General features: G+C 31.1%; 1 long non-coding RNA gene across 1 annotated transcript; it reads right to left on the bottom strand.

Moving 5' to 3' along the window:
- LOC111706258 (uncharacterized) lies at positions 1 to 7,881 on the bottom strand. The gene is made up of 3 exons (XR_002766195.1): positions 7,769 to 7,881; positions 129 to 163; positions 1 to 43 (listed from the first exon to the last, which is right to left on the bottom strand). It is a non-coding gene; the product is annotated as an uncharacterized LOC111706258 (long non-coding RNA).
- Between the last annotated feature and the right edge of the window lie 296 nt (positions 7,882 to 8,177).

The following is an 8,177-nucleotide window of genomic DNA, read 5'->3' as shown; positions in this document are numbered from 1 at the left end:
AGACATGACTACTACTGAACCCTAAACAGATATCCGTAAAAATCTAAAAAAAGAAAATTATAATTAAATTATGTTTGATATGTTCATCTTAAAAAAACTAGTTTCACATTTAACTTAATTTTCAATACCTGTACTCTCTGCTCCAAGCTTTCTGCTGCATGTCCTAATTTCACAGAATATTCATTTTTTTAATATTTAAAATTTGTTTGATACTTTAACAATTAAAATTTCCTTCCCAAAATTAAAATATGTTTTTCTATTTTATAACGAAGAGTATCATTTGTGTTCTAATTAACCATGAAGAAAAATGAGTGTCCCTGTAGACTGCAATAATAGAAAGATATTTCTATCTGTAGACTGCAATAATAAAAAGATATTTCTATCTGTAGACTGTAATAATAGAAAGATATTTCTATCTGTAAACTGTAATATAGAAAGATATCTTTATCTGTAGACTGTAATAATATAGAAAGATATCTCTATCTGTAGACTGTAATAATAAAAATATATCTGTATCTGTAGACTGCAATAATAAAAATATTTTCCTATCTGTAGACTGTAATAATAGAAATATATCTCTATCTGTAGACTGTATATAAGAAAGATATCTACATATGTAGACTGTAATAATAGAAAGCTATCTCTATATGTAGACTGTAATAATATAGAAATATATTTCTATCTGTAGACTGTAATAATAGAAAGATATCTCTATCTGTAGAATTTAATAATAGAAAGATATCTCTATCTGTATACTGTAATAATATAAAGATATCTCTATCTGTAGACTGCAATAATAGAAAGATATCTCTATCTGTAGACTGTAATAATAGAAAGATATCTCTATCTGTAAACTGTAATAATAGAAAGATATTTCTATCTGTAGACTGTAATAATAGTAAGATATCTCTATCTGTAGACTGTAATAATAAAAATATATCTGTATCTGTAGACCGTAATAATAGAAAGATATTTCTATCTGTAGACTGTAATAATATAGAAAGATATCTCTATATGTAGACTGTAATAATATAGAAAGATATCTCTATCTGTAGACTGTAATAATATAGAAAGATATCTCTATATGTAGACTCTGACAATATAGAAAGATATCTCTATCTGTAGACTTTAATATAGAAAGATATCTCTATCTGTAGACTGTAATATAGAAAGATATCTCTATCTGTTGTTGTAATAATAATAGAAAGATATCTCTATCTGTAGACTGTAATATAGAAAGATATCTCTATAAAAGAGAAAAGAAATGAAAATAATTTTATTAATATTTCTAAAAACAATTTCCTTCGTTTTCAGTTCAGTCTTACAATTACAATACAATATTTTGTATCATCGACAAAACTTATTTTTCTTTATAAAATGTTCCAGTCATCCCCCTTGACCCCCCCAAAAAAAAAATCTTTGTAGACTTGATCGACATTGAAGTGTCGCAACACCTTTGGTATTTGGTTTTACCTTTTAAACTCATAAAAATTATTTTTAGCCTTTCAAGTTTATATTTTGCTTCTTCCTTAAGTTTTAAAGAAGTAATTGGCAGTTTGGTCTGCAAACGGTTTATAATTGTTAATATTCTACCCCGGTACATTTATATTTTCGAGCACAATCCTCTTTAAAGTTATAAAGTGCTTCTGAAGAATGCTCTTTAATCCCTCTTCAAGCTTCCAAATATCTAAATATTGAATTTAGAAATAAATTTTTTTTAAGAAATAGATTCAAAATTTTAAATCCCAGAAATATTTGCAAAATAGATCTAAAAACTAAAAATTAATTGAGAATTTTAGTTCAGGAAAACTCAATCAATGATATACAGGGTTACCCAAAAAAGATGAGACTTCAGAGGACAATTGTCCAAAACTAATACTGTCTGTTTTCTTGCAAACATGGTTCCCTGCGGCGTGAACTTGTTTCTTTCTCTGGAAAAGAATGAAAAAATCAATTAAAAGAATATATTTCAGACAGAAAGGATGATAAACCTTGGGATCGTTATATTTTAAGTCGTCTCGTCTTTACAGTCAAATTCTTTGTGGGTAACTCTGAAGGATCTAGAATCTAGATACTTTCTTAAATTTAAAAAATAATATTATGATTAATGAACATTGATAATGATGTATGGCTGTATTTATAATTTCACGTGACCCTCTAATGCAACCTTCATCAGATCATTAACGTTGGATATATCGTCGATTTTTTAGCTGGAAAAGTTTCTACTTCTGACAAGGATTTGCATTGTTTCTGTAGAATAAATCCAAAATTCATTTTTACGATAACCCCAAATGGAAAATAATTAAGTTTCAAAATTAAAACTATGGATATCTTGTACACTGTACAGTTTTGATCATACAAAGTGTTAAAGGGTACCGTTGTGAAACGTCACCTATTTTTAATGGGAGTTCTCTTAAACGTCTACAATCCCTTTAATGAGATAAAAATAAAATTTGTATCATTTTTACTATTATGCAATATAATCCGGAAAACAAAATGCCGGAAACAATTTGCGTGATAATTACCATTTTTAAGCATCTTTATTGTTTTAAACTATCGCTGTAGGATGTCACAGAAAATTGAAAACACGGGAATAGTTAATGCCAAATATACTCTAGTACAATAGACGGCAACGTAGAATTTGCATACTCTTGCAGTACAGCTGTATTATTACGTCATAAGTGTACACTTTGTGTCCAACAAAATTATTAATAATAGTGATAATTTTAGAATAAAGTGCTTATATCTTACAGAAAAATGATTGCAACTTTATGTGTTCTTTATTTTCTGTTTTTACACTTTTTTATTTAATCTTGGATAACATGTCAACTAATGTGAGAAAATTTAGTTTTTCTTGTTATATTTGACACTTGTGACGTCGTGTATAATTGGTCCATTTCCTGTTGCCACCTATTGTACTTGATAATCTATTTGGTTAATGCTAAAATATGTGCCGCAACTTAAAAAAATGTTTTACATTTAAAAAATAAAAACTGATTTTTTTGACACCCTGTAAGATAATATTCCAATGTTTCCGTACACTATTGACGCAACACGGATACAACATTGGCGCATTTTTCACGCTGTCTGACTTCTATGCACCTTCTAAAGTTAAGAGGGGGAGGAGGGATGCACTGTGCAAAAATGCATTTTTATAAATACACAAGCTTGGAAACCCAGATTTGCCTGGCCACTAACTTTCCCTGTAAACGTCAACACACTTAATCTAGAAGGGGGTCATAAGTTCTGATTCAATATACAAACATCATGACAGACAAACTACCTAGCTTTGCCTGGAATGTACGTTTTTTTCTACAAAAGTCATTGTACTTAATTTAATACATTTTCCCCATGCACTAAGAACATTCCCGTGATTCTACCGAATTCTCCAATCAAAATTTGATGCAAATCAGTCAATGGGGTTCAAGAGTTATGATTGCACATACAAACAAAGATTACTACTTTATGCATATTGTATATATTGTAAATACATGACGTAATTTAAAAACGTACAGTACAATGAGAACAAGAAAAATTCTGGAATATGAAAGTCTCATTGTACATTCATTATGCCAAGGTACTAATGCAAGGAAAGTTATTTCAGAGGTGTACACATTTTTTGTACTGCAGCGTACTGTCTTTTGGGCGGAAAAGTTAACACAAGACGGATGACACAGCCTGACATACTGGTTTCAATATGTACGCAGAGTATACGCAACTGCAATTAACTTTCCTTGCATTAGTACCTTGCAGTACGCAATGTGCAAGTTTGATGTTAATAGAGAAAAAGTTTCACCAAAAGTCTTGAATTTAAAACAGATACTTAAGTTCTTTTTAGATTTAAGCCTTTGTAATTAAATAATATATCCAAGAGCAATAACATGGCAGGGTGTCCAAGATTTCTCTCAAATGTCACGTTTCGGGGGACACCATGTACATAAATTACTTCCTGTTTTACGTGCGCACTGTGCATGTGCGTAAATCATCAAGATCTAGATTTGTTTGATCCCTAACCTTATCATTAAATACTGAACCACAGAATTACTCAGCAAACAGAACAACTTAATATTCAAATTTTCGGGACCGATATTATTTCAAAAAAAAAAAAATTCCTGGAGCAAATAGGGAAAATGTAATTTTAACCATTGACAAACTCTGAAAAAATGATATAAACAAAAATTACTAAAAAAATCATAAACTTTAAAGCGTTGCTCCAAAAAATGTCAAATCCTTGAAATTCTAAAGTCGAGTTTGTTCAGTGATTAAACATCCTCTCGGGCAAAGGTTTTGACTCGAGCAGGAAGCTATTTTAATATTGATGACATGGCAATTTCGTAATGGTAAGGGGTTATCAACTTAAGTTCAAAGGAGCATCCATATCCTTTGTGCCACTCTGCAAACTATACAGGAGGAGGAGGAGACTTTGTGACCTCGTAGCTCCTCTTGTTTTCATTTTAAGCATAAGTATGAGACAAGCAAATTTATCCGGTATCTAACATATCAAAATTTTAAACATTTTTGTTTTTTTTTCTCAATAGCTCTTCAATTAAAATAGTTATGATAAAAGTACGTATATCAGATTTCAATCCTGCGTGCAATTAGGTCCTTATATTATTTACAAATTGGACATTCTAACAGTTTGACCATTATTACCACATTGTATGCAATATACAATATAAATTCATACTGCTTGTTTCCAGGGCAATAACTGGGTATCACTGTGGGGGTGAGACTAGTGAACAGTTTGACCATTATTACCACATTGTATGCAATATACAATATAAATTCATACTGCATGTTTTCAGGGCCAGAACTGGGTATCACTGTAGGGGTGAGACTAGTGCATTCGAACAGTTTGACCATTCTTACCACATTGTATGCAATATACAATATAAATTCATACTGCTTGTTTTCAGGGCAATAACTGGGTATCACTGTAGGGGTGAGACTAGTGCATTGCGATTTAAAGCTTGAAAGCTCTGAAGCAAATATTGATGAGAATTCTGCCCATTACCTCATAAAAACCAAAGCTAACAACAAGTGTTTTATTGAGCTGAATTGTACATGTAAAGGGCTACAGAAAAGCATTAATGAGTTAGAGCGGTAAAATCATAGCCCAAGGTGTTGCAACACTTTAAGTCGACCCTGTCTTAATATTGATGACACTTGTTATTAGCAGCCTAAATCAATGTGAGCCAACAAGACCCCCCGTGGAAGGGGCAAACCCTGCATAGAACATTTTTATTGTTTTAGGATTAAACTAGATATTTTAGCTTGAATGAAATCTATTTGATGAAATCTATAGCTTTCATAGAAACTTTGCATATAAGTTTATTATTAAAACTGGTCATCCTTGCTTGATTTGTTTGCTAGTAATCTACAAAATATTCTCTTAGAACAATCTTTCTGACTTCATAATCATTGCATTATCTTTAAAAATTAATCTGTTATAGATTGGAGAATTTTTGGTAAACTTTGACATTTTAGCCTACGTTCTCTGGTATTACAACACCCCCCCCCCCCACATGTGCACTGTGCACTGTGCAAATGTTAAAGGGGTTTGCAAGCAAAATTTATTTAGACATATGCTTGGCGTTTGTAAGTTTTATGATCATTGGAATATCTAAAATCATAATAACACACCCCAGTCTAAAAGTGTCATGATCCGTGCCGGTACAACACGTACTGTACAGTGTACATATATGCGTTCAGTCGTACTGTCCAGTCTTGACTACCTAGTGTAGGGTCGACCCAACACGTTTTATGCAACAAATGTAGCCTGGCAAGATCTAAGTGAACAGTCGTCTTTATATTTCAGAGTTTCAATGTACATTGTACAATCACTACATATTTTGTAAGACATACAAATTTTGTATTTTAAATATTTAATTTAAACATAATAGGGATAAAAGGATATAAACTATTTAATTTTATTCAAAACCCAAGATGTCTGTCTATTTATTATGTTTGTGCAGGAAACTATACGGTAGAATGCGCTTGCATATTGCACAATAACTTTTAATTTATATTCTTTTCACAAAAAAATTAAATGTCAGAGTTTTGTTGACTTGCAGAACAAAGAAATAAAAACTTAACAATAAAGAGCCATTAGAATATTTTTAAATGTCCTACACACTCTTATATTTCTATTGTTAGAAAACATAAAGTGGAATAGAACCAAAATAATGTGGAATTCTTATCTGTCTCGTCTTCCGCATTAGTAACTGTCTAGAAGGGTCTTATTTATTTGGTGTACTGTCCCTGTTTGCCTCTACAGTTTATATTTGTACTGTACTACTTGTTTCAAAATCAGCCCGGTACTTGAAATGAACCGGAGTAATTGGCAACTGAACTTTTAAAATAAATGTGTCATGAACAAGTTCAGTGTTATATCAGTTGGATCATGCAACGATTTAAGCCGTGTGTCACAGTTTTTTAGTGCTCACTGTTTATCATCACATTGTAATATATTTTACTGCATCATACGAGGTTATCCAAAAACGATGAGACTGTAAAGACGACTTTTAACTCTTTAAATATGCCAATTCTAAAATAAAAGGGAATCATGAATAAAAGAAAACAAACCGTATATATTCCGTACAGTCGTCTTTAAACCGTATATATTCCGTACAGTCGTCTTTAAACCGTATATATTCCGTACAGTCGTCTTTAACGTCTCAACCTTTGTGTATGACCCTGTTGTATCAATTGTAAAATAAATATCTGGAATGCTACCGGCCATGGTCCGGTTTAAATTTATAGAACGTAATTTTGCAGGTCGCTGCAAATGCAATACTTCATTGGAAGAAGGTTTTTGCAAATTTTTGCATTGAATTTATGTTACGAACACAACTAATATGAAATAGCACAAACATATCAATGTAGATTTTAAATGATTAAATGTCGTAATAATTTTTTTGATTCAGTTTCAAAGTTATTTTTGCAAGTTTTTTAGTGTTTACATAAAACATATTTTTTTTAGACAATTCTATGAAAATTTTAAAAAATGTAGTGCATTAATGTATTTTAATTGAAAAAAAATAAAAATTATCTATGTCTTAAATGAATACATATTGTATGAAAATTTAATAGGAAGACGACATTTGAGAATAAATAACATTTTTGCGCTTCCCTCCTTTTAATACTTTAAAGTTGCTTTTTATGTTTATCATTGTGTTAAGATGGTTTAACCTTATAGAGGAAAAATACTAATTCATCATGCTGGGGGGTCACTGCCCGTTTAAAAACATGAAAAGTCCGTAAAGGAATCCAAAGAATTGATTTGAACTGAGACAAATATATTTTTCTAGGATTGTTATAAATGGATTTTAGTTATCATAAACATTATACATAAAATACTTTACGTAAAACAAAACAAAACGAATAAAAAAAATATTATGAAATTTTAACTATATACGATTGCGTCGAAAAATAATCGATGACTCTAGGTTTGTAATATCTGAATGATTTGTTCAAAATTGAAAATGATCTTTTTACGATTATAGTCGTATATTGAAACTTTTTGAATTTGTATGAACGTAGATTCTTCAGTATAAGTCGTTTTTTACAATTTTCTCCTTATAGGCTCAACATATAGAATTAGATTAGTAGCGATCAAAAGCTATTATTTTTCGCCGTAAGCCTATACCCCCTTTCAATCATTAATTTGTCCCAAAATTGATATTTCTACCTTTCATGTCATTTTCTCCGTAATTGTAGAATTAAAAATTTAGCTTTTGATCAAAAATTAGAAATTTTGTAATTAAACCTGAATATTTTCCTTGTATAACTATAGGTTTAGGTCTAGTATTCACACTGATCTGGTTATCCTGTGACTACTGACTACTGACTACTAACTATTGACTACCGTAGAGGTCTCCGTACGCGCACTGTATCCCGGCTACATGAACTTACACCTCTGTGCACGCGCACTGATTCCACGCGCACAACTTCACAGAATTTTATTTGATCTCTTGCAATCTTGTAGAGTTCATTTTGTAAGGGTACAGCTGTATATTTTGCATAGGGGGATACTGTGAATTTTGCTTATGGGGATACTGTGTATTTTGCATAGGGGGATACTGTGAATTTTGCTTATGGGGATACTGTGTATTTTGCATAGGGGGATACTGTGAATTTTGCTTATGGGGATACTGTGTATTTTGCATAGGGGGATA

This window comes from Eurytemora carolleeae, unplaced genomic scaffold, assembly GCF_000591075.1.
Source record: "Eurytemora carolleeae unplaced genomic scaffold, Eaff_2.0 scaffold679, whole genome shotgun sequence".
NCBI lineage: Eukaryota > Metazoa > Arthropoda > Copepoda > Calanoida > Temoridae > Eurytemora > Eurytemora carolleeae.
This window is presented reverse-complemented; position numbering and strand designations above follow the sequence as displayed.